The sequence below is a fragment of the Sardina pilchardus genome, chromosome 9 (genome assembly GCF_963854185.1).
Source record: "Sardina pilchardus chromosome 9, fSarPil1.1, whole genome shotgun sequence".
Classification (NCBI taxonomy): Eukaryota; Metazoa; Chordata; class Actinopteri; order Clupeiformes; family Clupeidae; genus Sardina; species Sardina pilchardus.
This window is the reverse complement of record NC_085002.1, coordinates 34,336,611-34,363,474: the sequence shown is the minus strand read 5'-3', so window position 1 is coordinate 34,363,474 and position 26,864 is coordinate 34,336,611. Positions and strand designations below refer to the sequence as shown.

Below are 26,864 nucleotides of genomic sequence, written 5' to 3'. Positions count from 1 at the left end.
CCCTCTACAACGCTAATTGCGTGTGCAGAGCTGAACCACAAGCGCAGTTGAATATTACAACATTAAAAAGAATCAAAGTTTAGCAATCATACATGATACAAATAGATGTCAACAAGCAGCGACAGACAGAGTAGGCCTAGTAGTTCTACTAATCCACTTAAAAAAATACTTTGAACTATTTACTGCAGGTAGACTAAGGATATGACTTAATGCCTGTCTAACAGATTGGGTAGTGTAGGCTATGTCGTGAAAGAGAAAATACGATTTTAGAGAGGCAAACAAAATAAGGTTGCTTTTGACATAGTGAAAACTGATGCTCTGAATATTGATTCAGCTGTCTCTAGACGTTTTTCTAATAGACACATTTAACCGCAATTTGGATTACACCTGCTTTCAGAAGGCGGACGTTTTTCAACGCAAAATAGACGTGCGCTGTTTTCATACATATGGTGGAATACTTAATCAATCGCTATTAGCACCTCTCCTCCCCTGTACTTGCACGTTACACCCATTTACAGCTGATCCGCCCAGGAATTAATATGTATGACACAGAAAAGCGCAAATAGCCATTCTCAGCTCCCACGGCAGGCAGTCTGCGTGTTTCTCTCATTGCAGCCTGTTTGTACATATCCTCCCCATGTTTATACGCGCACGTTACGCCTGAAATGGGCGCAAAACGTTAGTAGGCTACATCTGGCCCTCAGTATTAACTCAGCTTAGTAGCAAACACATATTGGTAGTAGAATAAAGGAAAAACAGAGACATGTCCAACAAAATAGAATAATTTATTGAATTCACTGGCAGAAGAGAAAAGAAAGGAATGGGTAACTGTAAAAAAGAACGAAAGAACAGGTGAAACACTATTATTCACTACAAGAGGTGACAGGCCAATGTCACCTCTAGTAGTCATTGTAACCAATGTTAACCGATGTAGACGCTGAGCCGGCAATATTATGACGGCATAGCCCAACCCCCCCAACTCAACATTAAACAATATGAAGCCTCCACAACCTATATCTACAGTATAGCTCTGCACCATCACAGCGCCATGAACTGGCCAGGCATATGCACTACAGCACTTTTAGCCGCTTTCACCTCAGAATGTAGACGCAAGATTTTGTCTTACCAGTATTGATAAATGTGTGAAAGCAGTAAGAGAAAACACACTCAGCTTAGCCATCAGGACACAGGGGATGAGGGCAAGGTTCAGTTCAACACTTCAGCACAACAAGTCATAGCAAAAAAAGAAGGCTTAAGGGTTAGAGTAGGCCTACAAAATCATAACAAAGGACAGTCAAGCTAATGAACAATAAAAGAAATGACAAACTTGATAAAAGAAAACAAAGACAAAAGACATACATTACTACCCTGATTGCAGGCTATGCCTCTTTATTTGACCACACACAATTAGGAAATATTTTCTAATTAGGAAAACGTTTAGTTTCCTTTTCTTTTGGCCACCAGTTGGATTACAGTCAACCATTAATTTGTGCCGTAGCCTAATTTATCAGACGTGTGACAGAAGGGCATAGCCTATAACTTCGCTGCCCCGCAGACTAGCAATTTCATCGGAGAGGAGGTCCTAACGCTGCAGATAATATACAGAGATAGGCAAGCATATGCCCAGGGAACAGAACACAGTTGCATCATGGGTCTGGTGAATATAGCCTATCGAATGCAGATGGCTACAAGCTCACGCTTAGCCTGGTCTAGACTAGAAGCATGTTTCAAAGATTTAGCCTAATGTAAACATCTAAAAACTTTCGGATGCACCCAGATAATGTGCTATATTGTACCTATACCATACCTATATAATATTGTACCTATATTAAAAACTGTAGTAATACAGTCATATAGGCCTACATCATAGTTTCCCAATCTTGTTTATGTAGTCACCTGAAATCCAAATGGGGTCAGCTGAGATATCTAAATAATAATAATAATAATAACAATAATAATAATAAACGAAATAAAAAAAATATTAAAATAATATCAAAAGCATATCCTTCATTACAATTTAGCAAAGTAAAGATAAAAAAAACCCTGGCAACCCCTGGCCGACATCTATACATCTGCCTGGTTTTTAGCCAGTGTTTTTATCTAAAGTGATACGGTTTCGACCTCAGGCCAATCAATTGTCAGGTGGCAACATTACCGCTACCACATTTGTAAAAAAAACAAACAAACAAGGCTGTGAATTCCATTATGCATGATGCAAAATGTATCAAAATGATCAATAATGAATCCAAAGATAAACTAAAAGAAATAAAACAAGACATTCAGAGAAATGCATGGAGGAGAAATCCAGCCATTTTTCACAGATCTCCCTTTCTCAAGGTCAAGGGTTCTGTTGGTGTATAAAACATTAAAACAATCTGTTTTACCTACACTGCAAAAAGTGATACCTTACCAAGCTTTCTTGTAAGATTATTTGACTTAAAATAAGTCACAATGTTCTTAAATTAAAGGGATATTCCGCCATTTCTGGAAATAAGCTAATTTTCCACCTCCCCTCGAGCAAAACAATCAATATTTACATTTTTCCCATTCATCCAGCCATTCTGTGAGTCTGGCGATACAACTTTTAGCTTCAGCCTAGCATAGATCATTGAATCGGATTAGACCATTAGCATCTCGCCTGCTAGCATCATGCTTAAAAGTGACTAAGATTTCCGATAATTTCCCATTTAAAACGTGTCTCTTCTCAAGTTAGAAAGTGCAATAAGACCAACTGAAAATGAAACCTGCCGTTTTTCTAAGCTGATTTGACATTAAGCTGAACTACACTCTCAAACGTACCAGTTGCAAACGTACCATGGGCGTAGTGATATCTGAAAATAGTCCCCATAGGCAACAAGCAGTAGTAGTGCATGATATCACTGCGCCCATGGTATGTTTGCAACTTCCCTTGATTATTACGCCTGATGAGAGTATAGTTCCATGTCAAATCAGCCTTTTTCAGTTGGTTTATTGCACTTTCTTACTTGAGAAGAGACAAGTTTTAAATAGGAAAATTACCGGAAATCTTAGTCATCTTAGGCGGAATATCCCTTTAAGACAATTTATCTGCAAATGGATTAAGAAAATTTGCCTTAATTCAAAATGAGATGTAAGATTTAAGACAAATTGTGTACTGTGTGTGTGTGTGTGTGTGTGTGTGTGTGTGTGTGTGTGTGTGTGTGTGTGTGTTATGGCCTCCCATGAACGGAATTCCCTAAAATTTGGCATGCATTCAGATGGTGTCATAATCCTACACTTCAAATTTCCGGCAGTTTTGAACCTGTCAGCCAAAGATACCTGTGATTACAGTGCCTTGTTTTTCCCGTATAATTTTTAAAGTGGCACTGTACCTCAAATGAGTGTTGGGGGGACAGATCAAAATGAAAAACAATGGTTCTGTGTCATCCTTGTGGGCTTACATGCCCACCGAGTTTCATGCACCCTGGTCTTTCAGTGTCCTGTAAATCCTTGACGGAAATACGGTCGTAATAATAAAGTTCACAGATTTAACTACACAGGCATTTGGAGAGAATAAACCAAATGCCTCTCTCTCTCTCTCTCTCTCTCTCTCTCTCTCTCTCTCTCTCAACATCATTATCACTTATGTAATAAATGTTACAGACAATGTAACAAAACAACAGAAATATAACTTCCATGACATATGTCACCATTCAAAGCGAAATCAGTCGCTTTGCACACAACGTTGTTTTGAGAAAATCCACAATAAACAAACTTCCGGGTTGAAATGATGAATTTCACGTTTTCGCATAATTCGACAGTATAGAGTCTACAGTTTCATATCGTGAACTAATTTCACGGAAAAACATGTGTCTTGCGAAGATTCAACACATTTGCAGTCATTCCAGTTGTCCACGCGCTGCTCAAAAAGGTGATTTCTCCTCTTCTGGCATATTATGGCAGGAGAACCATGTCAACTTTGGATGCGGTTAGCTTAGCGATAGTTTGTGTAATACCCTCGATATACATGTCATTGGAAAGCTTAGTTTATGGCCGTTCACATGAGCACAATATCTTAATTTTGTAATTTTTACCAAAACGACTGGTTTCGCTTTGCAGGGTCACATATCCATAACAATGACTACTCACCAGAGGGTCCCCATGTCATCGCTGATATTCTCACCACCCAATTCTGCTAAATCGAGGTACTTAAAGGATCAGAAGACACAAGGAAAGAAAATATCACAGCAAAAGTCATTTAATATAGTCATTTAGAAAATGTTGGGAAATAATATACAGCACCATACACTATCATTGGCTTCCCTGGTAATGTACAAAAAAAATGAAACAATGAGGGAAAATCCTTGAAGCGAAACACATTTCTTCTGAATTCACCTTTGGCTATGCCCCGCCCCCCTTAGTTATTGTTACGAAGTCCGTCAGTCTAACCGGAGTTCAGACCGGAGTTCAATGGAAACCGTATGCCCGTCTGTAAAGTTACAACCCATGACGCTTTTTTAGAGAGCCACGGAACTGTATTTCATTTAGAATCTGTTGAACAACACCAGTACGACATGGAGACACATGAATACAAATTAATATCTAGGTTTGTTGCGTGACAAACTTAAGACAGGGGGACTAACTGATTTGAATAGCTAGCTGTGCTAGATAGACTTGCCTGCATATTAGCCTACAAGGACGTTATGTCATGTAAGGAACTGGTACTGCAATTAAACGGAAACATAGTCTACATTGCGAAATGACTTTAACTTTATTAATGTATGGTGAATAAATTGTACACTACTGTGCACAGACCCAAGCTTTTCTGAGGCAAGCACATTAGCAGCTATTAGCAAACTATGCTAACGTTAGTTTTCTACGAGTGTCCTCTAAGTGACAATTATATTATACACAATGCTGACAGTGCTGAGAACATTCTTGTTTATCTGGCTTACATCCTTGTTTATCTTACTTACATTGAGTTGACTGTGTGGCTTAATTCACAGATGTGGTGGGGCTGTTTCATTACGGTTTGCTACGGAGTAACCCTTTGCTTAAAATAGGGGACAGCTGGGAGAAGGGACTTTTAATCTAATTTAACATAATTACATAATAAGTATAATCAATAGTGAAAGCCATCATTCTGTGTATTGGTGTTGCGTTAATCCCACACATTTTGTTTGCCCGTCCTTTTTCAATTTTCATCACTATATAATCCTATAAAAACGGAAAAAAATCACGGCTCCCAATGCATTTCTATGAAGCCATAACGTGAAACTGTTGGACTCTATCTTCATGTACGGAGCTACTGCACTGCCATTGGCTCATCCGCCTTCGATAGGCGGGACTTAGCCAAAGGTGAATTGCCTTTTCAAGGACTAAATATTGAACTGAACTTGAAATGGGATGCAATCTGCTGGCTAGGGTGTTGGTGGGGCTATTGAGCTGGCTGTTAGCTGGTTGGTTGGGTAATTGTGATACCTGCAAATGTGCTTTTGGAGTAACCAAATTTGAATTTTGTGTGACAAGGTATTCTTCAGATATCACACTCAAGTTGTTTACATGATGTATACATCCCCTCTAACTAAACAACAACACTGAATGCCAGAACACTCACCACACACCATCTTGAGTGAGGAAATCAGCCAATTACACTTGGGGGATGATTATGTGGGCAGATGGATTAGATTAGATTAGATTCAATGTTACAGTCATTGTGCAGAGTACAAGTACAGAGACAATGTGATACAGTTAGCATCTAACCAGAAGTGCAAGAAGTACAATGTATAGAGAGGTAGTGCAGTGAAACTAGTATATGACATAGTGCAGTGCAGGCAGTAGTGCACAGTTAAGCAAGAGGCACATGCATTACAGTAAGGATGTGCAGTGTATTAACAGTAACATTAAAGGTCCTATAGAATGGATGAATTGAGTATTGCACTGTGTTCTCTGATGTTAAAATAGTGTTCAACTTTGATTTAAAAAAATAAACTCAATTGCAAGTGTACAAGACTAATTAAAACCATATATTTAGGCTGGGTATTGAAATGGTCTGTTTGACTAAATGGCGCCCTCTTTGGCAACCCCAATTGAACTTCAATGGCTTTGCGAGGTCTGACATCACAAGCAAGCAGTTTTGCTGAATCGCCCATTTTTTAGTGTCTATTTCAAGTTCAAGATTTCCATAATGAAGGAGGGCACAACCATGTCTCATGTTCATGATAGCTCTTTGTTTATGCACAACCTCTCATAATTCATGAAAACCAAGAAAAAAAATATTTCCATTCTAGGTCACCTTTAAAAGAGCAGAATATGGATGTGCGGTATGAACAATAGAGACAGATATGTACAGTACAGGTATGGAGAACTCCGGCGAATTTTAACACAGAACTCAGCTGATCATGTTCACGGGACACTGTTGTTCAAAAAAAAAAAACCTGGGGGAAAAAAACGGTGCTGTCTGACGTGAGTTCCCTGGCTGGCTAGCCGCTAAAGTGCCCAAAGTGCCTGCAAGCTGTGCTATGAGGACATGTACTAAACTGTGCCTTTATGCCTCTTAATAGACTCAAAATGGCATGATGTGCTGTGCAACATTAATAGGGTCCTTACATGGCAGCACTGTGTGTGCTGATCCAAATTGTGAAGGAACAGTATAAATCCTGTGTTCATAGACTAGGCTGTCAGCCTGTGTGTCAAATCTTTGTCCATGATCACATCCAGTCACTTTAAAGAGGGCTTTACATATAGGCTTTACATAGGGAGCTCCTCAGGGAGCTTAAGTCCATATCTTCTATCTTTTAGGAGAGTGAGTGAGACTGGTTCAAACTGACTGAAAATAGCTGGGCAGATGACAGTCGTAGAAAGGTCATAGGACCCTTCAGAGTTCCCTTTGAGTCAGATCGGCTCCAAAAAATTAATGGGGTTTCCTTAGCCTGTGAGAATTGAGTTTTGAGAATTGAGATTTGTGAGAATTGGACCAGTAACCTTTGCAATATTGTTGATAGGCGAACCGGACCCCGACGCGAATCGGAGGGGTCTTGTTTTGCCCTGAAGCTCCTTATTTTCCCGATAATGACCTGCGTTCTATACATTATCCCGCTTATTATACAGCTACTTGCTAAAACGAGAAGAAACGTACCACAATGTGTCTTTAACAATGACTCTACCGTTTCGTGGCTTCCGCTAACAAAACAAATAGTTTGCCACACAGATAGAACGTGACCATTTTAGAGGTTGCTAGGTAACCTCTTACTAGCTGTCTTTGAATTTCAACAAAATTTCAATGTGGAGTGATATGAAAGATCTGAATTAGAGGCAGGGCTGTACAGTGCGAGCAGGTCGTCGCAAAAACGACTAAAAATATATTAGTGCGAGGAGAAAATATGGAATGGGCGCACACGTGCGAGTACTGATTTCAACCCTTTCATTCGCATTTTGCTCCTAAAATGAATCCACACCAAGTGGATCAAAGTATAGTAAAATGTTTGCGAGAGTTGACAACTCTTGCGCACCTGGCTGGACACCCACGCTTTCAGCATCAACCTCGCGCTCTCACAAAATCGCAAGAAATGTCACTCCAAATCCATTCTTCTTTTTCTTCAATCTGTTCGTAATATCAGTTGGTGACTATGTAGTGATTACCGGTGAAACGGTAAACCATGATAAAAATGTTGACTAGGCTGTAACAATTACCGTGTTCCATTTACCATTTCAAATATTATTATTATCACGGTTGATAAACACGGTGTGGAAACCGTGTGTTAAATTCGTCCCAGCTTCACCCGAGCCTGCATTTGATACAGGCCTGGTAGACTTCTATGAAACAAAAATGGTATCCTATACTGATTCTGTTGTCTAAATGATGGATTTAACCACCGATTCGGTGTAGGCTACACCTGCTTTAAAAAGGCGGGACATTTACATCGCAAATGTGCGCTGTATCATATAGCCACTCTGCGTCTTTTCATGTAGGCTATACGTTCACATTAAATCGATTCCACCAACGTTATCTGGAGAATACCGTAACGTTTTATTTTGAGCACTGGTTGTCACTCATTGGATATAACAGATATGGGTCATTCCGTGTCAAATCAGACAAAATCCAGGAAAATGGTTGCAGCACCGACTCGGATTTTCTTCAAAGTTTGTCTACACAATGTTTAGGTTCCATAACTAAAATCTGTAAAATATTTTTGCTCAATTCTATTGTTTTCATTGTCTTTTTGCCCTTGCCTTTTTACACTCTCTAAATGACCTTATCTTGGAGGCCATGTTAAGGTGCTCATATCTTAAAAAGTATCATTCCTAGCCTGACTAAACTTTATAGAATGGAAGACAAGCATGTTCTCAGTAAGATTCAATGATTAAATGTTTGTACCACAGTCTCATTGGTTGTACAGAAGTCCCTAGTTTCTGAAAAAACATGCAAAAAAAGGGATATTGAGGGTCTCAAAACTTTTTTATTGGGACACACCTGCCATCAATGAGTCTTTTCTATAGAAATATAATCCTTTGTTAATGTTGTCCCAAAATGTGAAGTCTCCAAATCAAATGAATTTGACAATAATAAGGATAAAACAAGGCATGTTTGTATTTTTGTGTCATTTTCATGCAGCTGAAAAGCTATGTGGGGTAGGTAGTAGGATCATGAAAATCTATGTGGAAATAAAAAAGTATACGGACATGTAGTGTGTAAAGTTCTAATATTGCATCGAAGCCCCGTTCACAGAATAAATGCATGTAGTTAGAGGTGTTTTGGTAACACCAGAATAAACATTTACAATAAAAAAGTGAAGTTTGGCACCCCTCTCTGGCAAAACCGTAGCATTTTGCTACTTTTACAAGGCATTAACTCTGGTAGCTATTTGAATGGAATGGAAAGGCTATATTTTACTTCTCGTATTCAAAAAGAAGCAGAAATTCCTAATACCTTGATATTGAAAAGGATAGCAAAAAAGCCACCAACTAATGATAGGCCTATTTTAGATTAATGGTTAAAACATAATTTCAAGTATATAATTCGGTGTATTTGCCATCCTTTTCAATTTCAAGGTATTAGGAATTTCTGCTTCTTTTTGAATACGGGAAGTAAAATACAGCCTTTCCATTCCATTCAAATAGCTACCAGAGTTAATGCCTTGTAAAAGTAGCAAAATGCTACTGTTTCGCCAGAGGGGGGTGCCAAACTTCACTTTTTTTATTGTAAATGTTTATTCTGGTGTTACCAAAACACCTGTAACTACATGCATTTATTCTGTGAACGGGGCTTCGATGCAATATTAGAACTTTACACACTACATGTCCATATACTTTTCTATTTCCACATAGATTTTCATGATCCTACTACCTATCCCACATAGCATTTCAGTTACATGAAAATGACACAAAATACAAACATGCCTTGTTTTATTGTTATTATTGTCATGGTTATTTGTTGTGGAGACTTCAAATTGTGGGAAAACATTAATTAACTGCCGTATTTGAAGAGGAAATAGTGACTGATACCAAGTGAAAAAGATAAACAGTTTTTTAATACCCTTAATATCACACTTAATGCACGTTTTTCCAAAATTGAGGGCCCTTTCGAGAGTCAAGAGACATTTAGTACAGACTTTAAATTGTTTACACATGCTTATTATTATGAGTTGATCTTCCACCCTAGAAAATTTGGGGAGGCTAGGGAACATATTTGTCAAGATATTAATGCCCAGACATGGCATGTGTTTTTCAAGCTGTAAAAATGAAAGAATTTCAAGGTCTAAAAAAGATATGAAGACAGATGATTTCCACAGAAATATTTCACAGGCCTTGGTTTTAGGACCCATTGATGATATACACAAAGTTTGAACAAAATCTGAGACGGTGCAGCAACAATCTTATCTGATTTGACACGGAATGACCCACATACCAAACTCCAAGACAAAATAATCCGCCTGTAACCGTGGTCACACTTTATAGACCCCCAGGCCCCTACACTAATTTTCTAGAAGAATTCTCTGATTTTCTTTCCACCTTAGTTGTCCAAACAGAAAAAATACTTATACTGGGTGATTTTAATATTCATATGGATAATGTGAACGATAGTCTCACAATTGCATTCCAATCTCTAATTGACCATCTCGGCTTCTGCCAAAATATTAATTCACCCACACACTGTCATAACCATACTATTGATCTAGTCTTGTCATATGGCATAAACATAGAGCAGTTAACAATCATACCACAACACCCCACCCTAACTGATCACCATCTAATTACTTTTGAAATGACACTACACTATGTAGTACCTAACTCCACTCACTACTATAGTCGCGGCCTATCTGAAAAAACATTGCAGACTTTCTAGAACAAATTCCACTTACCCTTTCCACATTTCTGACTCAGGAAATATTAGAGGGCCCTTCTCTTAAAATAGAAGGTCCTTCCCTTAACCCAACAGAGGTTGATTTACTAACTGATAATGTAATGAACGCACTACACTCAACACTAGACTCTGTAGCACCACTCAAAAAGAAAATAAGAAAACAAACAAGACGCGCTCCATGGTATACCACAATCTCCCGCTTAACAAAGAGCCATAATGAAGTAAGCCAATCTATTCCTTTGAGCTTAAATAGTAATGATTTTATGGACTTTTTTAATGACAAAATTGAAACAATTAGAGTTAAGATCGACAACCAGTCAGTTTCTCCAATTACACATACTCCACTGCTATATGATAGTGAAAACCTAACAGAATCACAGCTACAACCTAGAACAACATTTAATTCATTTACACCTATCGACACATTAGAGCTCACTTCCACAATTTCCTCATCAAAATCTGCAACTAGTCTGCTAGACCCTATTCCCACTCACCTTCTTAAGACTGCTCTCCCCCTCTTTGATAACGCCTTGCTTCAGATTTTAAATAATTCAATGCTATTAGGACATGTTCCACAGCAGTTTAAGATGTCTGTTATCAAGCCATCACTCAAAAAGCCTAGCCTCGATCCTAACATCCTAGCTAACTATAGGCCTATTTCTAATCTCCCTTTTATGTCAAAAATACTTGAAAAAATAGTTTCCAAACAAATTGGCGCCTACGTACCGAATCAGCCTTAGTTAAAGGGATAGTTCGGATTTTAAGACACGAAGTTGTATGGGTTCCCTGTCAGCAACGTAGTGCATCAGCACTGACTTACCCCCGACAGCGTCCTGTGAGCCGAGATCCAGCCGGTTTTAGATCGTTTTTGATGCTGAAGAAAGTAGTCCGGCAAGTTTCTGGGGTCACGAAAGTAAAGTGTTTTTCTTCTCAAAACCATATGCGTTCAACAGAGTGATATATTTGCACCACAAAAACGTTGTCCAGGAAAAATTCAAACCTCGTTATCACTTACTTATTTTTCGCGATTCCTATCACTGCGCGCTACTGACAGCTGGACAACGTTTTTGTGGTGCAAATATATCACTCTGTTGAACGCATATGGTTTTGAGAAGAAAAACACTTTACTTTCGTGACCCCAGAAACTTGCTGAAGAAAATAGTCCGGCATCAAAAACGATCAAAAACCGGCTGGATCTCGGCTCACAGGACGCTGTCGGGGGTAAGTCAGTGCTGATGCACTACGTTGCTGACAGGGAACCCATACAACTTCGTGTCTTAAAATCCGAACTATCCCTTTAAAGTGTTTAATGACCTCCTCATTGCTGCTGATAACGGATATGCATCAATACTAGTCCTCCTTGACCTCAGTGCTGCTTTTGACACCATAGATCATGACATACTACTTCACAGGCTTGAACATTCCATAGGTATCAAAGACTCTGCACTTGCTTGGTTTAGATCTTACCTTACTAACCGCCAACAATTTGTACAGGTCCATAATGAACCATCCACCCAGACTATGGTAAAATATGGAGTGCCTCAAGGCTCAGTACTAGGGCCCCTATTATTTTCTCTTTATATGCTTCCCCTAGGTTCTGTAATTAGAAAACATGGCATTAATTTCCATTCTTATGCAGATGATACACAATTATATATTTCCATAAAGCCCGATGACCCAACCCCGTTAGCCAAACTCAACACATGTCTGAGAGACATAAAAATTTGGATGACTAATAACTTCCTGCTATTGAACTCAGATAAAACAGAGGTTATGGTTTTAGGTCCAAAAAAGATTAGGGACATCCTATCTACATCACAAGTTACATATAGTGATCTCTCACTGACCTCATCCACAAGTGTTAAAAATCTAGGAGTTATAATTGACCAAGAACTTCTACTCAGTAGTCACATAAAGCAGATCACAAAAACTTCATTTTTCCATTTAAGGAACATCTCAAAGATAAGGAAGTCCCTATCCTTACCAGACGCTGAAAAATTAATTCACGCTTTTGTCACTTCTAGGCTAGACTATTGTAATGCACTATACGCCGGCTGCAATAATACCTGTGTAAAAAGCTTACAGCTTATACAAAACACAGCTGCTCGCACACTCACTAGGACCAAAAAATATGAACATATTTCCCCCATCCTAGCATCTCTACATTGGCTACCTGTTAAAAGTCGCATTGACTTCAAAATTCTACTTCTAACATACAAAGCCATAAATGGCAGGGCACCTGAATATATTAAAGATCTTCTAGTCCCATATAATCCACCTAGACCCTTACGATCACAAAATACTGGACTTCTTGTAACTCCAAGGATTTCAAAAACTACAGTAGGAGGCAGAGCTTTTTGTTACCGCGCACCTCTCCTCTGGAATAATCTTCCTCCCTCAATCCGTTTAGCAGACACCCTCCCTATTTTCAAGTCTAGACTTAAAACATATCTCTTTAGTGCTTCCTATAGTTAGGTATGGTGCAGTGTGGAACTGCAACCACTTCAGGGTTTCATTGGAACGGACCACCTCTGCTGTGGACTTGTGTGACTGGTGCTCCAGTCATGCCTGCCATGGTGGCTACCGACCACACCTGTGCTGGTGCTGACTACCCTCCACCATGCCTTAGTTATGCTGCTATAGCATAGCACTGTCATGGACTTCTCATGTGTCATGCCGTACAACTCTCTCTCCCCTCTCCCTCTGTCTCTCTCAACTCTCCCTCCTCCCTCTCTCTCTGTCCTGTCATTCAACTCCCTCTCCCCTCTGCCTTTTCCCTCTATAGTATAATAATTTATATTCCCATTTATATACTTATTAATACCAACCATTATGACTTATAGTAATACTAACACACTTTATTTCTCTTCCCTTTCCCCTATACCTCACTTGTGAGGTGAACCATTACCAGTCATCAGCCATCTTTGTGCCTGGCCCTCATCACACCTGAAGTCCCATCCCCCTGAGTGCCATTGCCATCATCATCCCTATGATTGCCCTACCATCGCCTGCTGTGGTTCCCTGCCAGGATCCCTGGGCCACACATCCTAGCGACCCATTACCCTCCAAAATTACTAATGGATTACTGATGGACTATTTATTCCCTATACTGGACTGCTTGAACCTTCTGATACTACAAATGACTTTACTCTTCTTAACTGACCCTAGGCAGATGGGTTGGGCCCTTGAGTCGTGGATCTGTCTGAGGTTTCTTCCTATATATATCTCCAATTCTAGGGAGTTTTTCCTTGCCCCTGTTGCTCATGGGCTCTCTTTGAAGGTTTGACGCTCTGTGAAGCGCCTTGAGACATGTGTAATGTTTTGGCGCTCTATAAATAAAATTGAATTGAATTGAATTGAAAAATTGAATTGGACATTCATCCTTTCTATTACACCAGAAATATCTGTCTTTACCTTTGTTAGTTTTTTGAACATTCATGTTATTTAATGAAAACATGTAATGAACTATGCATGAGTATTTTCCTAAATACCCGAATGAAACCTAATTATGTTCACGTACGGTACTTCTTAAAGTGACAGGCAATCAATTAGACCTACACACCATCCCTGTAATATCATTAAAGACAAGTGTAATCAATATGAAGTATTCAAATTACTGAATATTTTAAGCTATAAGTAATTATGCAGATCCTAAAATGCTATAAATTGTATAATGTGCAAAATGTACACAAATTCTGAATTCAAAATATGAAATAGAAACAAGACGAGCCATTTTCTGTGTTTGTGGAGGGTTTGAGCAGATACTAGGATTGCCACTGCTGTGAATGATCTGTATCTTGCTTAAGGTTTTCAAGGAAATTTCATAGTGCTCCTAATTTTTTTTCTGTGCTCCTAAATTTTTAAATTTAGGAGCACCTGTGCTCCTAGTGAAAAAGCTAAGCGTACAGCCCTGATTAGAGGCACAAACTCCGTTGCCATTGACAGTGGTCATTATTTTTTTCAGAGGTCCTCTATGTACGGGATAATGGACGACACGCCGTGCGGTTATTCAAAGTTAATGCACGTTCTAGACGGTGATACGGCCCGACGCGAAGCGGAGGGACGTTCCGTCTAGAAAAGTGCATTAACTTTGAATAACCGCACGGCGTGAAGTCCATTATCCCGCTTATTCCACTGTTGCCACTTGCGTTGTGTTCGTTTCCGGTGCTAATTTAGATGTTTTAATCGCTAGAACTGAAATAATGACCGGTAGAACTTTGGGAAATCCTATTCAAGTCAATCGAGCGTTCTACTTGCATTGTGAAAAGCCTTATAATAAGATGCAATAAATGGAAGCTTTTGATTCAAAGCAGATCTATGACTTCAAGGTGAGTCTCGAAATTGCTCAGAATGAATTTGATCATTTTAAAGACTCTAAAACTGTAATTAAAAACTGTTTAAAGACTGTAAAACTTGGTCAAAGAACTTTATTGAAACCAGGACAAAGTTGGATGATATCAAAAATAATCTGAAATCAAACCCTGACAAGATAGATCATTTAGAAGGCCATTCAAAATGCCATAATATTATTGTTGATGGCATTGAGAAATCTGAAAAGGAAAAAGCTGGATCACTCATTTGAACTGGATTGGGCTATCAGGATGGGGAAACAGGAATCATATTAAAAAAAAACACAGACCAATCATTGTCAGATTTCTACGACTAAAGGACAAGATAGCTGTTCTGGACAAAACCAAACATTTGAAGGGACTAGGCATCTGCTATCAATGAGGATTTTACAGAGGCCTTCCGGCTAAAGAGGAAGGAACTACTCACAGTCATGAGGGCAGCAAGGGAGAGGGGGGATATTGCATATCTAAGATACGACAAACTGCTTATCCATCCACCTTCACAAAAACAACAAGGACAGTCAAGCAGCCAGTCCGGGTCACTAGTTTTTACTATACTGTATGTCTTCTCAGGTATTTTAATCACATTCTAAGGACTATAACCAATCTGTTGACATTCACTTTTTTTTCTTCTTTCGATATATCTAAAATGTGTAGCTTTTTAAATAAAGCAGAATTGAACAGCTTATGTGACTCTGCGTCTTCTGATACATTCTCTACTTTTCATTTGAATATAATATAAGAAGTCTTTCTAGGAATTATGATACATTCATTCATTATTTGTCACAAATCAAACATGAATTCTCTGTGATTGCGTTATCAGAAACCTAGATTCAAAGGATTCAAAAGAGATATTTAAATTGCCAAATTACAACTCATTGCATTACAACTCGTGTGCATTATGTGAGATGGACTAGACCTGGAGGGGGTGTATCTCTGACTGTTCACTGGGACTACAGATTTTGAATATAAGGCCAGATCTGTGTCTGAAGTCTGTGTCTGTGTCTGAATATAATTGAGATGGAGTCTGAGTTTATAGGGGCATGTAGGAGCTAAAAACATCATAGTTGCAGTGTTATTTACCGTCCCCCTGATCAGGCAATTAAAGATTTTAATGATAGTTTGGACATTTGTCTAGATAGGATCAATAGAGAGGGTAAAACATGTTACATCCTTGGTGATTTTAATATTAACCCGTTTAAACATAATTCAGACACCCTTACAGATGAGTTCCTTAATATCCCTTAGTTATTTTGTCCCTCTTATTTTTAAAGCTAGGGTAAAAGACAATTCATCAACCTTAATTGAGAACATCCTAACAAACTCTCTGAGTGAAGAAATGAAGTCTGGGGTTTTGTGCCTAGACATGTCAGATCATTTCCCTATTTTCCATTTATCTAAAATAAATGTAGGTAAAATTAGACAACATGATAATTTAATGCATAAAAGGATTTTGTCTAAATCAAATATACTTCACCGTTTTTTCATATTAAACTATGTTATTCCCTTAACTAAGACGAGTTGATACATACCTCTCACGTTTCAATGCGTGCACTCACTGGCTCTGGCGCACAGCACAACTTTGATAGCACTTAGCTAGCCCAATGCATTCATTAGGATCCAAACAGAGTTGAAGTTAGAAGCGACCAAACACCTCCATGTTTTCCCTATTAAAATACAGTTACACGAGAGGTCACACGACCAAGTATGGTGAGACAAAAGAAAACGTGGTGCATTTGTAAGCAGGTAAGAGGGATAACTATATTGTGTGGCGCAGTAATATCCTCACTCTTGCACTTTCAGTTTCACTTTGGAGTGGGGATATTACTGCGCAGAGTCTAAGTGCTCCCAATGTTATTCCGTCACACAATATAGTTATCCCTTTTGCCTGCTTAGAAATGCACCACGTTTTATTTTGTCTCACCATACTTGGTCGTGTGACTACTCGTGTAAAACCGTGTCCTAATTGTAAGCGACTGCGCGACTGTTGGATAGTTTGTGTCCACATTGTATCCGTTAACATTCTTTAATGAACCTTTGTTACGTCGTGAAGAAGTTAATGTCAAGGCGACGCGACGCGACTAAAATAGAAACGGACAGCGCGACAAAACAGGGTTGAAGAAGTCGCGTAGCAAAGCAACTTGTCGCGTTCGGTCGCATCGCATTCAGTCGGGACATTCCAACTGAAAATACAGGGATGGAACTGATTTTGTCGCACGCATTCGGTCGCGTCGCTTGCAGTTAGGACACGGTGTAACTGTATTTTAATAGGGAAAATATGGAGGTGTTTGGTCGCTTCTAACTTAATCTCTGTTTGGATCCTAATGAATGCATTGGTCTAGCTAAATGCTATCAAAGTTCCGCCGCACGCCAGAGCCAGTGAGTGCATGCATTGAAACGTGAGAGGTATGTATCAACTCGTTTTAATTAAGGGAATAACATAGTTTAATATGAAAAAACGGTGAAGTGTTCCTTTAAGAAAGCAATTAAGGAAAAAGAATAAACTCTACAGAAAATATATTTCTAATCCTTCTCCTCGAAAATCATAGTATATACAAATCATATAGAAATACAATTAGATTAGTAAAAAAAGCAATAATTTAGTGAAAGATTTGTGCAGTATTCAAGAGATATTAAGGCAACATGGAAAATCATAAATCAGCTGTTATTTAGGCAAAATTCCACTGTAGAGTTAGATCATTCATTCATGATGGTGAACGGTCTCTTAACCCTATGAGCCCTAGGCTGTTTTAACGGCATTTTCACTACCTCTAATTAGAGGCATTTATCCTGGTAATTGTAAGTGCCATTCACACGTTACATATTCTTTTTTTTTTCAGCACAGTCTAGGCTACCCAAATCTGCCACAATATCATGTATAAATACTTGCATTGATTTGATTTAGATTTTTAAATAAAAATTCAAAAAGCATACTATACAAATTCTTACATTTTGACGTATATGGGTCATTCCACGCCAAATCAACCAGAGCCCACGCACTTGCGTCTCAAAAAAATCTGAAAAAAATACCAAGTGTGCCTATGTTACGCAGGAGACACTCCGTAAAATGTTTTTGTGCAAAGATCAATACTTTTCAAGTAACAGCCAGTTTTACAGGGGGAGGGGGGTGTCAAATTTGTTCTGCCTCTTTTTTTTGTCAAAGTTCACAAGCTCATTACTCAAGAACTAGAATCCGTAGGAGGCTCAAATTTTGCCCTCCCCCTGTAAAACTGGCTGTTACTTGAAAAGTATTGATCTTAGCACAAAAACATTTTACAGAGTGTCTCCTGGGTAACATAGGCACACATGGTATTTTTTTCAGATTTTTTTGAGACGCAAGTGCGTGGGCTCTGGTTGATTTGGCGTGGAATGACCCATATCTATGACGTAAAATGGCAAGATAAGATCCATGATGGAGGGATACTTTGGGGCTGAGCAATTTACAGAAATATGTGGTGTGTGCCTTACAGAAATAAATGGCAATTTTTATTTAGTGATGAAAAATGACTTTTTTACCCTTATTATACTCCATATTTGTGACACGAGCTGATCTGACCTGACTTGTTTGCATGGTAGCACACATGACGTGCACACATGATGATTATCTAAAATATTTTTTTACTGCATTGCAATGAACAAAGTAAAGGCAAAAAAGTGTTTATTTGTCAAACAAATTTGGATGCAATATGAGTCTTGAATTGGATACCATACAGGAATTTGCTAGGATCTCAGTATATATTGCTCAGGATCTCAATAAGCGTACGACTGTCATACGCTAATTTCCACGCAAAGCATGCATTTATCAATTTGAGTTTTTCAATTATAGATTTATAGTATGATGCATTCTCTCTGTGAAAATAAAGTCTGTTGCGCTTAAATTGCTCTATTTTCCCGCCTTCCTTGATGACACCTCTAACTGTCAAAATTAACAAGGTTCAACAAATGTTTCTCTTTTGGACGTATAATGCACCTTCATGTCGTAAATTCTAGGGGCGAGGCCTTTAAAACGAGCATATATAGGGGCATGATACTAAAATCATGCTTGTTTCCATACGCCACATTTATCAACCAACGTTTATTCCTACATTGAAATTGGAGTGATATTAAAGTTTCATGAATCACACGTGAGCCCTGTCGTAAAATGATTTCTGCACTCAGATCCGCCCTGGTTTCTGCGCTCGGTTGATAAATGAGGGTCAATATCTGTGTGGCGGCTTTGCCGCTAATTTCGATTGGTTGTTATGGGTGAACACTTCTGTCAATTCTTTCAGAAAGCAATGCAATGATAAGGCATGGTCTGAAGATGGTCTGTGCAAATGTTGGTGATTATCAGATGAAATCTGTCACCTGTGAAACCTTTGGAAAGTGTTGAGTTTGATCTGTTGGTGGAGCTACAGCGTGAATGGTAAAGTAGTAAATAAGTCGTAAAGTTGTAAATAGGCTTGGCTATGGGTCACAGACCCCACTTTGAGAATCACTGAACTAGGCTGTGTCATAAAAAATGAACACATTAAACTAAAACATTCATTAGAACACAGCTGATCAATCGTTTACTTTACTTTTGAATGAAGTTCCATTGCAAGAAGTGACCGGATTACATGTGAATTGATATGACAGACGTGAACCACGTATTTGGCCAGAATCACGTCTAATAAAGCCAAATCAAATCAAATACACATGCTAACACAGGGCAGATGTTAATTTGGTAAAATTTTCAAGAGGGCGTCATAATCATCCACAAATAGTTGGCTAAATGAGTGCTGGATCTGAAACATCTTTGTGACAATATTAACAACATTACTGGCATACATTGCTAAGGAACATAACATGATGACAAACTTTATAATACATGTAAATGAGTCAGGGTATTCAGGTTTGAAATTCATTCAGAGACTGAAAATGGCTAATTTAAACTTACTTCATAGCTAACGAAAGTTAGTCTTTTCAATTGCTTTGTTTGATAACATGATGCTAATCACAATTTATCTGCTAACACATCTTAAGTATATTTAACCTTTATATTTTCGACTCCACGCAGAAATAACAGTATTAACAGAGGTAAGTGGTTAACAGAGGTCATTTTCCTACCACTGATGTTTTGCGAAATGTCAGACCCTCTGCTCCCACAATTTCCTCCTAGTAGGATCCCAGGGAAATAATGCAAACGTTTACCACGTCCGGGCTGTACAGAGCAACCATAGGCTGCATAACACGGCATTTCGAAAAGTAATGATATCACAGATATATTCCTCTCTTGTAAGTTGTTGCACTTGACTTGTTGTTAATGATTATACACTATATTGCCAAAAGTATTGGGTCACCTGACCCCCATATGAACTTCAGTCACATCCTATTCGTATTCGTTAAGTCACACACTGATGTTTGACGAGGGGACTGGCTCTCAGTCTCGGCTTTAAATCATCCCCAAGGTGTTCTATTGGGTTCTTCAAAAGGAGAAATATTTTTCAAGTTTTGGATAAGTACATTGTGGCAAATAGACTAGACTGCTCTTGTTGTGTGGGAGTGTGTTCAGACAGACGGGGCCGCAGCTGGACTACTAATAACAGTGGAGTGACAGCTTTCATCAAGCAGAAAGCCCTAAATGCAATTTTCTCACACTGTATGCTCTATCGCGAAGTGCTTGTGGGAAGGGGATCAGCTTAATTTATTATTACATTTGCTGTAGTATTGTGGATGGGTTTAATAAGACACCTTGCAAAAGCTGGACATGGACATGCCCAAAATGCACTTAAAAAAAATTGTTAAAATAATTTTGCTCCAGACTTTCTGCATTTAGATTATCAAGTCTGACTCCTATATTGTCAACGAGTATTTCTGTATCTCTGCTGTCGGAAAGATATTCCACAGTGTCCGTATCTGCACCAGGGGTCTTATCTGCTTTGGCATTTCTGACTGTCAGGACAAACACTAATTTCCCAGCCAGAGCCAAAATAAACATAAATTAGAACAACATTGAAATTAAACTTATCTCTGATGCTGTCTGCTTGAATTGTTCTTTTAATTTAGTACCCCTTCAAGCTTTCCCGCAATTACCAACTATATTGCTTACAGTATACATTAATTTGATCTAATTGTCCTGTTGAAATAGCCACAGCCACAGGAAATACTGTAGATAGACGGGGAAATAAGATGAGATGGAAGAGGCTCACAAATGTTAGTGTATTACTATTATTCTCTATTACTATTACTATTATTTTCATAGTCCACTGAGATAATTCTGATGATTTTCCCCCCATGATTATTTTGATCTTATCAACAGGTATGGGCTTCTTTCCTAGTTCCCCTCATGACTGATGCATTGCTGCAATAGGTTGATCCTGTAAAAATGAATGTCACTGTCTGTGTAGACTCTGGCGGGCGACCGTGTTGCCAACTGGGGGAGTTCAGCTTTTCTTAGGGTGAAGTGTACATCCACGTTACTGGATTGTAAACATACAAACTACTGCAGCACAATCAGCAGTAGCATTTTCTACAAACACATTTTGTAGAAAATAGCTATAATTTAGCTGTGTTTGCTCTAAGTGAATTCATACTTGGCATTCATGTGACTACCATGGATACCTGGCGGAAGAAACACTGACGGCGAATGACAGCTTCATAAGTAGTTTAAAAAAAAACACAACCCAGGCTTATCCAATCGCACAACAACTATCTGGCATATTGTTTTTACCTCAGAACACGACGTCCGGCAAGATTTTTGATTAGTTTACTGGGTTTTGTTGCTGGAGAATGATGTTCTTGCCTGCCAGCCAGTAGTGGTGACGTCACAAGTATGAATAGGATATCAACACAGCAGCGTGTCATGAATTTAGCTAATAGACAAGTGTTCAAGTCCACACCACCCAAAAATGAATACCAATAGCCATCAATGTAACATACAGTAATGAACCACTTGTATTAACAATAGTGTGAACGTGTGAGGACATATGAAATGATAATCATAATCTTATTGTCATCTTATTTTTAATTATTGATTATGATAGCATGCATGGGACCAAATGTTATATTTAGGAAAATATTTGTCAGTATATGTAAAGTACTGTACATATTCTCTCGAGGTGCTGTGTGCAAGATACACTATGTTGCCAAAAGTATTTCCTCACAGACTCATACCCCTCTTCAGTCACTGACATTGCTGCATGCTGCACACCCCCCTGTCTTATGTTGTGTTATGTCTTATATGTCACTATGCCTGCACAGAGAAATTGCCCCTCGGGGATAAATAAAGTTTTTTGAATTGAATTGAATTGAATTGAATTGAATTGAATTGAATTGAATAATGAACTTCAGTCACATCCCATTCTTAATCTATAGGGTTTGATATGACGTTGGTCCACCCATTGCAGCTATAACTGTGCATTCAGACCAAAACCGTCAAAAGCGTCAAAGTCACTGGTGAAGCTCATAACGCGACGCTCAACCCAGTTCAGCGCCGAAAGCGTCAAAGCCATGATGTGAAACATTCGAACAGACCACAAACAGCAATCCTGAGAGTTCGACATTCTGATTGGTTGATGCCAAACCGTTTTTCTAACGCCCGTGACACCACACTCACGCCCAGAACGCCAGGAACACCGACTCTCCATAGAAAATGAATGATTTCTGGCGCTCTTGACGGTTTCGGTCTGAACGCACAGTAACAGCTTTCAGCTCTACGGGGAAGGCTTTCCACAATGTTTAGGAGTGTGTTTATCAGAACGTTTGACCATTCTGTCTGAAGCATATTTGTGAGGTCACACACTGATGTTGGACGTGGTGACTGGCTCTCAGTTTCCGCTCTAATTCATCCCAAAGGTGTTCTATTGGCTTGAGGTCAAGACTTTGTGCAGGCCAGTCAAGTTCAGCTACAACGGACTGTCATTCATGTCTTTATGGACCTTGCTTTGCATACTGGAAGGGGCCATGCCCAAGCTGGGCTTGGTCCCTTAGCTCCAGTGAAAGGAACTCTGAATGTTGCGGCATTAACCAAGAGATTTTGTACAATTCCATGCTCCAACCTTTGTGGGAACAATTTAGGGATGGCCCCTTCCAGTTCCAACATGACTGTGCACCAGTGCACAAAGCAAGTTCCATAAAGACATGAATGACAGAGTTTGGTTTGGATGAACCTGACTGACCTGCAGATTCCTGATCTCAACCCAATAGAACACCTTTAGGATGAATTAGAGCGGAGACTGAGAGCCAGTCGCCTTGTCCAACATCAGTGTATGACCTCACAAATGCACTTCTGAAAGATTGGTCAGAAATTCCCATAAAAAAGCCTTCCCAGAAGAGTTGAAGCTGTTATAGCTGCAAAGGGTGTACTGACGTCATATTAAACCCAATGGATTAAGAATGGGATGTGACCAAAGTTCACATGTGAGTCAAGGCAGGTGAGCAAACACTTTTGGCAATACAGTGCATGTCTTTTTTGCAGATTGGCGACACCTAGACGAACTACGGCTTATGCATTGATTTTGCAACATTTCTTCAGCTATGAGTTAGGTATAAGTCACAGGGTGACTTAATATGATATTGATATGGTTTTGTTTCTTTTAACTTGCACAAAACACTGTCCTGTGGCTTATACACAATGGGGCTAATACACAGGTAATTACTGTAACATTGATGCAAGGTAGATATTTGTGTATCAAGTTGTCTGCCTGGATGGCTTTACATTTTTTAAACTTCAATGAAAAGAAAACTGAGGTCCTGTTTTTTCAGCCCAGTGCCACCTCTAACACATATGTTGACCTAGGCCCCCTGAAACCATATGTGAAAGACACAGCAAGAAACCTTGGTGTAGTTTTAGATTCTAATTTTAAAATGGAAAAACAAATCAACATGGTTGTCAAGTCTAGCTTTTTTCAATTAAGGCTTTTATCTAAAGTTAAGCCCTTTCTATCTTTTAATAACTTTGAGAAGGTCATTCACACCTTTGTGTCCTCTCGCCTTGACTACTGCAATGCCCTGTATGCAGGCGTCAGCTGCTCCTCCCTCTCACGCCTTCAACTAGTGCAGAATTCTGCAGCCCGCCTTCTCACCAGAACACGAAGGCGAGAGCACATTACGCCGGTACTTGCAGCTCTCCACTGGCTCCCAATACGTTACAGGATAAATTTCAAAATCCTCCTTTTTGTTTTCAAAGCACTACATGGTCTTGCCCCCTCTTATATATCAGATCTTTTTAAAATACATACACCCTCTAGGGCTCTTAGGTCAGCTGACCAACTGCGCCTAGTTGTTCCTCCCTCTAGGTTGAAAAGCAGAGGTGACAGGGTTTTTGCGGTGATTGCACCAAAACTGTGGAACGAACTGCCACTGCACTTACGCCTGGCTCCCTCCTTAGCTGTTTTTAAATCCCATCTCAAAACCCATCTTTACACCCTAGCATTCAATTCTATATGAATGTTTTATTTTATTTGATCTGCATTCCTCTGTCTTAGTCACTTTGTTGTCCTTGTTGTTTGTTTATTGATGTCTATCTTTTTGTTGTCCTATGTGTTTGTCTAATCTAGTCATTTTAGCTTGGTTTTGTTCAGCACTTTGGTCAGCTGTATTGTTGTTTTTTAAAGTGCTCTATAAATAAACGTGACTGACTGACTGACTGACTGACAATGTGTAAAATGTAAATAAAGACAGTATTCTTGAGCACATATTGTTTATTGTGTGTCTATTATGGTCATAACTGAAATATCAACATAGCTACCTATTAATTAATAATTAAACTGCATTTTGCACTGATAAGAGGCAGTGGCAGTGCAAGTGGCGAGTTCCTCAATGTTTAAAATGATATGCTATGTACATTGTTAGTTCCATTATTCACTGTTACTCAATTATTCACTTCATTTTACAGATACCATGACCACCAAAGTAGGCGATGTTCAAATTTATTTAGATTTACCAGAATGATGTCTTTAAAGAGAGGTGTTTGGTGGCCTTGGAGTCTGAATATGACCCTTTCATGATTATTCCTTTAGTCTGTAAGGGTCCATTGACTTCAAATTTATAAAAGTTCCTTCCTTTCTAAGAACTTCAGCCTACTGACACACCAGAACACAATTTTGTGTCGTCCTGTCATTGGGTATGCTTGTTTTGGTTACTGTGCTGGCTACAAAACAAAAAGGTTCACCAACTTTATTTGTTTAGCAGTATTTTAAGGTTTCTCTCTCTCTCTCTCTCTCTCTCTCTCTCTGCACATGAGATTCGGCTAGATAACACTGGCTTTCAGAGGAAGATCAAATTAATGAGTTGTTAATGAATGGTTCAAAGTTATTGCAGCCTAATTTTCCATATTCTCATGTGCTGGACAGGACAACATTTGACGGAAAACTTTGGTGATAAAGTTTAAGCTGATTTCCCAGAGTATATGGTTCTGATGTTCAAAATGGTTCTGGGCATGTTGTTGGGAGGTTGTTGTTTGGAATGAATAAAGGTATACCCTCTGTCAAACTGCGTCAGTCAGTTGAGATCTCTCTAAGATTAATGTTGAATTTCTGCTGGACAGATTTTTTTACCTTTACTTACAACACTCACTGTGTTAACATTATGTGTTCACAAAACTTTTTTCACATTGTAGTTAAGATAAGATGTTACAAGATTTTCTATACACTTTTTCTAATATGAGTTTGGGAATAGTTAAGATTTAAAATGAAACAGCGATTTCTGTATAAAATGACTGAATGGTGTGCTTTGTGCCAAGAACTTGTATTTTTACCGTTCCCTTTTCCAGTTGTCAAGGTGCATCTAAGTCTAGCCTTTAATAATAACATAATAATGTTGGAATATTATTACATATTTTGGGAATCACAGGCCTGTGTGTGAAAATTGTGAAGTGCACCTCCTGATTGTGAAACTACCCTTCTGTTAGTCTACATAATATCAGTATATGCTCATAACTAGTTGTTTCAATTCAAAAAGAAAAAGAAAAACATCAAAAGGGAATTATTGTGTGCAGGAGCAGTGACTTCTCATCTAACCTGCAAAAACTGCTTATCTAATCAAATCTAACCTAGTTTTATTAATCTTATATCAATATCGAAAAAAAAACGAGTTGGTATTGTTTTCAGTATAAAGAGACTTATGTAGTGTTTTCTTGTGAAATCATTTGACTTATTTTAAGATACAGTATGTCTTCATGAAAACAAGCAAATGTCTGCCAGTGTATTGAGTAAATTTGTCTTGACAAGACTCCTTAAAATAAGTCAAAGTCTTCTTAAAATTAAGTCAAGATTATCTTTTGAGGGAGCGCTAGGTAAGTATTTTCAGAATTGTTCACACAAAAAACAATACCAAATTGAAAATAGATTTTTGATGAGGGTTAATATAAGATTTTAGATTTACTGGTAGGTTAGATTTCATTGTTTTGCAGTGAGAATGAAGTACATTGACACTATAGCAAATCTACACTATTCTAGAAAACACACACATATTTATGAATGCATATGCTTACCTATGATAAGCAAGTTGCCCAGGGACATTGAAGTATGACCCCATTTTATAAGGTATCACAATCATATGCACAAATATATCCTCTACTACTAGTGTTTTTACACTCCTGAGAAACTGTCTGCATGTCCAGGTATCATTCCGGTCTTACCTTTTCACACTTTTAGATACTGATTTCAGTAGAGGTGCATGTTTCTGAGACTGCCTTCAAGCTGTACAAACCAGAAATACAGAATACAATCATCTTAGGGTAATGGGTTGATAGCCCTTTCTGCTTTCAAAATATGATAGCATAGCAGTCAATCCATGTTGACTGTCCGTTCTGCAAGAATATTATGAATAGATAAGACTATGAACACTAAAAGAAGCATTCATGTCACAATTTGTCAATTGGCTGGTTGATAATGGAACTCTCTCTGTGGTCCTCTACATATCTACATTCACTCTTCATGCTAACAGTACCACCTCTACCTGAAAATATAAATGCATTTTGAGCTAGGGTGTTTTCCATACATTTACAAACATCATCTGCTAAGCCAGCAGAACAACGTAGATTAATCACTTTACCTGCATCAAGGGGATCACTGGTTAGCAATCGGCATCCTCTTGTTTGGAGGTCAAGATTAAGCTTGAGATCAAAACACTCAGACACTGGATTTGAGTCAGTGGGGACATCCAGGAAGAGAAACCAGTAAGCTCAGGTGGGCATTTTCTATAGGCTCCTGAACATGACTGACCCAGATGCT

General features: G+C 38.7%; 1 long non-coding RNA gene across 1 annotated transcript; it reads right to left on the bottom strand.

Annotated features, from left to right (window-relative positions):
• Nucleotides 1–101: 101 nt before the first annotated feature.
• On the bottom strand, nt 102–26,662 carry LOC134092047 (uncharacterized). Its single transcript, XR_009940157.1, has 3 exons — nt 26,270–26,662; nt 5,576–5,612; nt 102–4,166 (listed from the first exon to the last, which is right to left on the bottom strand). It is a non-coding gene; the product is annotated as an uncharacterized LOC134092047 (long non-coding RNA).
• Nucleotides 26,663–26,864: the final 202 nt, after the last annotated feature.